Source organism: Ornithorhynchus anatinus, chromosome 2 (genome assembly GCF_004115215.2).
Source record: "Ornithorhynchus anatinus isolate Pmale09 chromosome 2, mOrnAna1.pri.v4, whole genome shotgun sequence".
NCBI classification, from domain to species: Eukaryota; Metazoa; Chordata; class Mammalia; order Monotremata; family Ornithorhynchidae; genus Ornithorhynchus; species Ornithorhynchus anatinus.
The window spans coordinates 15,590,660-15,599,019 of NC_041729.1; positions in this window are offsets into that span (position 1 = coordinate 15,590,660).

The window sequence follows — 8,360 nt, forward strand, 5'->3', positions numbered from 1 at the left end:
ATACTTGGAATCAGAGTGAAGAAGTCTTGGAAGCTGAACCCAAGACCCTTTCAGAAAGAGCTTAAGTTCCAAGATTCTTGTGTCTGATGCCCTCCTGCCACTGCCCTCCTGGGCTTCCTATCCACCAGGGCACTGAGTCTAGTAGAGACTACTGGCATGAGAGAGGGAAGAAGTCTCTGATCACCAACCTCTTGCTCATTCACTCCCTCCTGCCTGGTATTTTCTCCCCCTTCATAACTCCCTCCATCTTCAAAGCCAGTATGAGTATCAGCATTGCCTAGAGAATATAGCATGGTCTTGGGCGTCAGAAGGACCTGGGTTCTAGTCCCAGCCCTGCCAGTTGTCTGCTTTGTGACTTTGGGCAAGTCACTTCTCTGTGCTTCAGTTTTCCCATCTGTAAAATGAGTATTAAAACTGTGAGCCCCATGTGGGACATGGACTGTCCAACCTAATTAGTTTGTACCTACCACAGCATTTATTACTGTGCCTGGCACATGTAAAGTGCTTTAAAAGTGCCATTTAAAATAAAAAATTTTAAAGCCCTTCAGAAGTCACGTCTCCTTCAGGAGGTCTGCCCTGCTGAATCTCTCATCTCCCCACCCTATTTCTCCCTCTACTGTCACTCCAGCACTTCTACATCACCTAAGCAGTTGGGTAAAGCCCACACCTGGTAGTGTCTATGTACATATCTTTAAACTCTATTGCTTCCCCCTGCCTGAAATTCATTTTAGTATCCATCACTCCTACTGGATTGTAAACTCTTTGAGGTAAGGGATCAGGTCTGCTCAGTCTATTGTGTTCTCCCAAGTGCATAAGACAGTGCTCTGTGCCAAGTAGACCATCTCTGTATATTGTTGATTAATTGATGCCACAACACTTTCTGAGAACTGGGTTTTGGAGGGTACCTAACCTGTAATAATCAACTAATCAATGGTATTTATTGAGCACTTACTTTATGGAGAGGACTGTACTAAGTGCTTGGGAAACTACAGTACAGTAGAGTGGACAGACATGATCCTTGACCTCAAGGATCTTATAGTCTACAAAGGGAGACAGACATAAAAATAAACTTGAGGTAGGGTAATAGTAGAGTATAAAGATATGTACATATGTGCTATGGGGATGGGGTGAGTATTAGAATGCTTAAGGAATACTCAGTCAAGTGCATAAATAATACAGAGGGTAGGGTGGGTAGGGGAAATGAGGGCTTAGTCAGAGAAGGCCTCTTAGTCATAAAGGGATGATCTGTGGGCAGTGGGAGACAGGGGTTTCCCCTTCAACCTGGGGACATATCCCTCTGATCAAAAGGGGGCAGTTTCCCAGGGTTTTTTTGTTTGCTTGTTTATTTTTGTTTTTTCTTCAGTGGAATTTGTTAAGAGCTTACTATGTGCCAGGCACTGTACTAAGCACTGGGGTAGATAGAAGCTTATCAGTTTGGACACAACCACTGTCCCACATGGGGTTCATAGTCTGAATCAATCGAATTTATTTATTCAGTTGTATTTATTGAGTGCTTACTGTATGCAGGGCACTGTACTTAGTGCTTGGGAAAGTGTAGTACAACAATAAACAGACACATTCCCTTCCCACTGCAAACTTACAGTCTAGTCTAGACATTTTACAGGTGAGGTAACTGAACCACAGATAAGTTAACTGACTTGTCCAAGATCACACAGCAGACAAATGGCAGAGCCAGGATTAGAACCCAGATCAGTCAGTCAATCATATTTACTAAGCATCTACTGTTTGCAGAGCACTGTACTAATCACTTGGGAGAATACAATATAACAGACACATTCTGTTATGTAACACATTCTGTTATATAGCAATAAAACAAACACATTCTTCCAGGCCTGTGCTGAAGAATCAAGCCTGGGAGTCATAAGGAACTGTGTACTAACCCTGCTCTGCTACTTGGCTGTGTGACTTTGGGCAAGTCACTTCACTTCTCTGTGCCTCAGTTATCTCATTTGTAAAATGGGGATTAAGACTTTGAGCCCCATGTAGGACAAACACTGTGTCCAGTCTGATTATCTTGTATCTACCCCCATGCTTAGACCAGTACTTGACGCGGAGTAAGTACTTAAATACCATAAAAAAGTGTTGCCTTTCAAATGTGTTGCCTTAAGGAAGGTCTCTTTGCCTCTGCTGAACTCTGTCTGCAGGAATGGCCCCATCTCTTTTTCATTTCAGTAAATTTGTTCATGAGCATAGTAGTAAATGAAGCCTTAAAGGAGGAATGTCCTCAAAAGATGAAGAGGAGAATGACTATAACTTACTGGGCACCTCCTTGCTTAACTTGCCTTTTAAATGTAGCTAATATAGTTTTTCATGAAGGCAGAGACAAGGCACCCCATTTTAACTCTCTCATAAATAAGCTAGAACTTGAACCACAGGTCCTTCAACCCTTTTACTCTTGATCTAAGAAAGCTCCGTAACAGTGATCTTGAGCCCTTCATTGCCAAAGCAAAAAACATGCTTTCCTTTCTCCTGTGCCCCTGAAAATACAGGGGCAATTTAGATATTAAATCACAGTAGTCCAAAGAAGTTCATTTTGCCCCTGAGCCTGCCTTTGCCTGTTGTAACTTATGTAGGCATCTTTGTGAACAAGTCTGAAGTGTTCTCTTTGCTTCCTATTCATTCCCGCTCCCAGCCCCACAGCACTTATGTACATACCTGTTATTTATTTATTTATATTAATGTAAGTCTCCCATTCTAGATTGTAAGCTTGCTGTGGGCAGGGAATGTGTCTGTTTATTGTTATACTGTACAACCCTTAACGCGGTGCTCTGCACACAATAAACACTCAATAAATATGAATGAATGAATGAATGAATGAATGAATGAATGCTTCACTCACCCACTGGATGCCTTTAGCCGCTCATTGCTTTCTTGCAGTGTATTCCATTGCTTCACTCTGGTGTAGTGAGATAGAAGTCTCAGATTTTGAAACTGGTGTATGGGGAGCATCTGAAAACCAAAATATTTTAATGCACAAATGATTTGCCTGGACAAACTAATCTTAGGAAAAGCACTCCAAACTCTGAAATGAAGGAAGATAAAGCTACCAGACCAGCCAAGCAGCTGCTTTGGGTTTATTTTGTACTTCATCTCAGTAGGCAAATAGCTTAGCAGGTTTTCAAACAGGATTAGACATTTACAGCGGATGAATAAGAATTGTATCCAGAGAGGCAGAACGGACTGAATCAGAGCAAAACTTTTTCTGTTCCAGTCATCGGGAATAGCCTCTCTCCTTGTTTTTCCCAGGATCAGACACCCTCTCATTGGCCAATAGTTACCTCCCTGAACCTGGTCAGTTCCCTAGTTTTTGCAGGGATACTCTTTCCAGGACAAGTAAAGGTGGTGTAATTCATCCCCTAGTCAGTGCTGACACTGGAGGCAAGCAGAGAAGGGGAAGCCAGGCCTAGTGAATAAAGCAAGGGCCTGGGAGTCAGAAGGACCTGGGTCCTAAGATGTGCTGGTTTCATTCATTCAATCAAATTTACTGAGTGCTTACTGTGTGAAGAGCACTGTATTAAGTGCTTGGAAAGTACATTTCAGCAGTAAAGAGAGACAATCCATGCCCACACTGGGTTTACAGTCTAGAAGGGGGGAATAAGGGTATTTGTGAAGTGCTTACTATGTGCCAGGCACCGTACTAAGCACTGGGGGGGATACAAGCTGTGTAATCATGGGCAAGTCACGTAACTTCTCTGTGCCTCAGTTACCTCATCTGTAAAATAGGGATGAAGACTGTGAACTCCATGTGAGACAGGGACTGTGGCCAACCTGATTAGCTTGTATCTACCCCAGGGCTTGGAACAGTGCTTGGCACATAATGTTTAACAAATACCATAATTATTATTAAAGGAAGTGAACCCTAAGAAGGGGACCCCCATGCTACTATTTTCCAACTCCTTCCCACCTGCAGACAAGCATCTTTTGGCTTGCAATCATCTTCATCATCATAATAGCAATAATAACCATGGAATTTTTAAAAAAACTTACTATGTACCAAGCACCGTGAGTCATAATAGACACAGTCCCTGATCCAGTTGGGGCTCCCAGTCTAAGAAGGTGGTAGAACAGGTATTGAATCCCCATGTTACAGATGAGGAAACTGAGGCACAGGGAAGTCAAGTAACTTGCCCCAAGTTACAAGACACATCAATTGATCAATCAATTATATTTATTAAGTGCTTACTCTGTGCAGAACATTGTACTACTGTTATAATTGGAGAGTGAACAGTTGAGGATGGCAGTCAGGGAGTGAAGAAGGGAGAGAGGAAGTGCTTTGATAAGGTGAGAAGGGAGGGGGCTCAGATTTGCAGGTAGAGAAGGTGGACTCAGAGAAGACAGGAACGTTAGTAAATGTTTCAAAGACACCATGAAGGTTAGTCTCCAATGATACTAAATGGATTTGGACTTTCAGGAGATATGTTCAACAGATAACTTTCATTCATTCAATCGCATTGTTTGAATTTATTTATTTATTATTGAATCGTATTTATTGAGCTCTTACTTGGTGCAAATCACTATATTAAGGCTTGGGAGAGTACAGTACAATGGCAACAGACATATTCCCTGCCCACGACGAGCTCAAAGTCTAGAGGGGGAGACAGGCATTAATACTCATAAGCAAATATGTAAATAAATAAATAAATAAATTACAGATATATACATATGTGCTGTGAGGATGAGTGGGAGGATGAATGAAGGGAGCAAGTCAGGGTGACACAGAAGGGAGTGGGAGAAGAGGAGAAGAGGGCTTAGGAAGGCCTCTTTGGAGGAGATGTGCCTTACTCTGCCATTTGTCAGCTGTGTGACTGTGGGCAAGTCACTTAACTTCTCTGTGCCTCAGTTCCCTCATCTGTAAAATGGGGATTAAGACTGTGAGCCCCACGTGGGACAACCTGATTCCCCTGTGTCTACCCCAGCGCTTAGAACAGTGCTCTGCACATAGTAAGCGCTTAACAAATACCAACATTATTATTATTATTATTATTATTAAATAAGGCTTTGAAGTGGGGGAGAGCAATAGTCTGTCTGATATGAGGAGGGAGGGCACCCCAGGCCTAGCAGGCAGCAAACAGGAGCGGGTTGGCCCTCCATGAGAAGAGGGTACAGGAACAGCAGGAAACCAAGGCCCATTTCCTAAAACAGCAACAGGGCCTGCCAGCAGCCCAGGATTCATTGCCCAGCAAAGGATGAATCCACATACTCTCACATGTGGAGATGATGACGGATCACCCACAGAGTTTTGCCATCAGAACCACAGTGGGGCTAGACACTGTCTCTTGTTGTTGCCAGCATCAAGCTAGTTGTGGGCAGGGAATGGGTTTATTTTTTATTACATCTTACTCTTCCAAGTGCTTACTACAGTGCTCTGCCCTCAGTAAGCTCTCAGTAAAAACAACTGAAAACTACTGAACTTCAAAATCAAAGGCAGTTCTATACACTGATGCACCCCTCTCCCCCCCCCCCACCCCTGCCAACACACACACTTGTTCTATTCAAAGAAGATACCTCTGAAGGTGAAGTTCCCCTATGAGGACATGTGTGGCTGAAAAGACCAATGTGAAATCCATAGTCCTGCCTACTTTGGACAAATAAAAAGTTGTCCTCTGTTGTGTTGTGCTTGATATTTGCAGCACCTGGAGCTGTTTATTCTTTTGCCTCCTTTTTTCTCTTTCCATTCAAAGCTTTTGCTCAAGGAGAACTGTCCTTTCTTGACTCCCAGTTTTCAGGTGGAGTGCAGCATTGTCTGCAACTTTGTTTTACTGAGTCATTAAAACACTTTCTCTGCCCTCCTTCCTTTTCAGCTCTCTACACTGGAGCTATTTGGGTCTCCTGCTGTCACTCATTCTCCTCACGTGTCCCACCCAGCAGAGATCTGTTAAGGTGATCCTGGCTTCTATGCCAGGAGGCTGTGTTCCAGACCCTCTCCACAGTAGGGGTTGAGGTGATGGATTGAAAGGGTTAAACAGGGAGTGCCTACAAGAGAGGGATTGAGCAAGGAGTCAGAAGGCCTGGAGCTTTATTTCCTTCAGCTGTAGGGTGTCAGGGAGTTACTCTGCAGTTTTCCTCTCCTTCTTCTCTTTGCAAGTGGGATGGAAACCCTTTTCTTCACTTCCAGGGCTGGTGAAAGTGCTTCTCTGACAGTCTTCCAGGGCTTTTTTTTTTTAAATGATATTTGTTAAGTACTTACTATTTACTAGGCATTGTACTAAGTACTGGGGTAGAAACAAGCTAATCAGGATGGACATAGTCTATCCCCATTTTAAAGATGAGGTAAGTAAGAAGTTAAGTGACTTGCCCAAGGTCATACAGCATACAAATAACACAGCTGGGATTAGAACCCAGATCTTCTGGCTCCCAGGCCTTCGCTTGTTCTACTACTTGATGCTGCTTTTTGATAACAGTCTTTACTAAATCCTTACTGTGCTAAACACTGGCATAAATGAGAGATCATCAGCTCAGACTCAGGAAAACCCCACTTAACACCAGATACTCTCCTAGTCTTCATATTGTACTCTCTTGCAAGCACTTAGTACAATGCTGTGCACAATAAGTGCTCAATAAATACCACTGATGAATTACAGGGAGGTCACTGGGGTCACTGGTCAGTAAAATTTGTTTACAATATTCATATTGAATTGTCTGTGACTAATTGCTATAGTGTACCTCTTTGCTATAAGGTGTCAATCGCTATATGGTATTGATTGCTATAGGGTGACTCTGCTATATGGTGTCAATCACTATAATGTCTTTTTGCTATATGGTGTCAATTGCTTTAGTGTGCCTCTGCTTTGTGGTGTTAATTGCTGTAGTATGTCTCTTTGCTATATGGTGGCAATCGCTATAGTGTGCCTCTTTGCTATATGATGTCAATTGCCACTGTGGGTCTCTGTGTTCTATGGTGTCATTCGGTATAGTGTGCCCCTTTGACCATTTCCTGTTGCTCTCTGCTCCTTTGGTGTTTGTGTCTTCCTTAGAGTGAAACTGGCTTGAGAAGAGAAAGCTTGTTTTCTGCCTCAACTCTATAGGCCATCCCTAGTGAAGTCCTCCAGGCACACCCAGTGGCCCCCTCAATGCTTGTTTGCTGATGAAGCCTGTGCCCCCACTGACAGTACTATGGAAAGGTCGATACCCCCAACAGGGTGTTGTGTGATGAGAGAGGGAGATGTAGGGATGGGCTGGTGGGGACAATGAGTCCTGGGAAAAACCTATATGGACTCCAGAAAAAGCTCCTCGTACTGGCTTTTCTCTGGAATTGTGTATCTGGGGACCTTGAGACATCTCCCAGAACAGCCATGGCCCACGGACCGGTGCCACTGTTGCCCCAACATAAATTCTTCATCCTAAAACAGCTGGCAAGGTTTACCAAGCACTATTGATTTTTCAGAGCAGCAAAGCTTGGGAGAGAGTCCCTTCACTGTTTGAAAAATATTTTCCATTCTGATAGAGAAAAGGCATCTATTATGCAAGTAGGATTCCAGTATTAAACCCATTAAGACAACATTGCATAGGGTAATTGGAAAAGGACATAAAAGCCTGATTTGTAAGGACAGGTTGCTGACTAATCCCAAGTTTTTTTAATGTGATTGTTCTTTCTCTCTCTCCTTCCCTCTTTTCCTCTATTGCTCTCCCCCTTCCCTCTCTTTCTCCTTCTCTTCCCCTCTTCCCCCCACCCCCCACCTCTCTTTCTCTGACTGTCTTTCTCCCACCTCCTTTTCCCTCCTCTTTCCTTCCTCTTTTCTGCCCCCTCTCTTTCCCCACTCCTCTTATTTATGATATTTAAGTCCTTACCCTGTGTCGAACACTGTTCTAAGTGCTGGGATAGGTACAAGTTAATTCCATCTGACACAGTCCCTGTCCTATACGCAGCTCACAGTCTAAGTAGCAGGGGGAACAGGTATCCCCATTTTATGGCTGAGGAAGCTGAGGCACAGAGAAAAGAAATGACCTGCTCAAGGTCACACAGTTAACAATTGGCAGAGCTAGATTTAGAACACAAGTTCCTATGACTTCGAGACCCTTGCTCTCTCCACTAGGCCCTGCTGCTTCTCTTCCCCCACCCCCTTCCTCACTTTCCCCGTTCTTTCTCTCTCCCTCCCAATCTACCTCTCTCCTCCCTTTCCCTCTCCCTCTCCCCCTCTCTCCCCCCCCTCTCTCTCCGTCCCTCTCCCCCCCCCCCATTCCTTCTCCCTCCTCTCTCCCTCTCTCTCTCTTGCATTTGTGGGCAGAAGGGGAACTGGACCAAAAATTCCAGAATATTTTCCACAGAGTATTTGACATTTCATTTGTTTTTGTCATTGAGGGGCCTATTTATAGAGGCCTTGCATTTTCACTGTGAAACC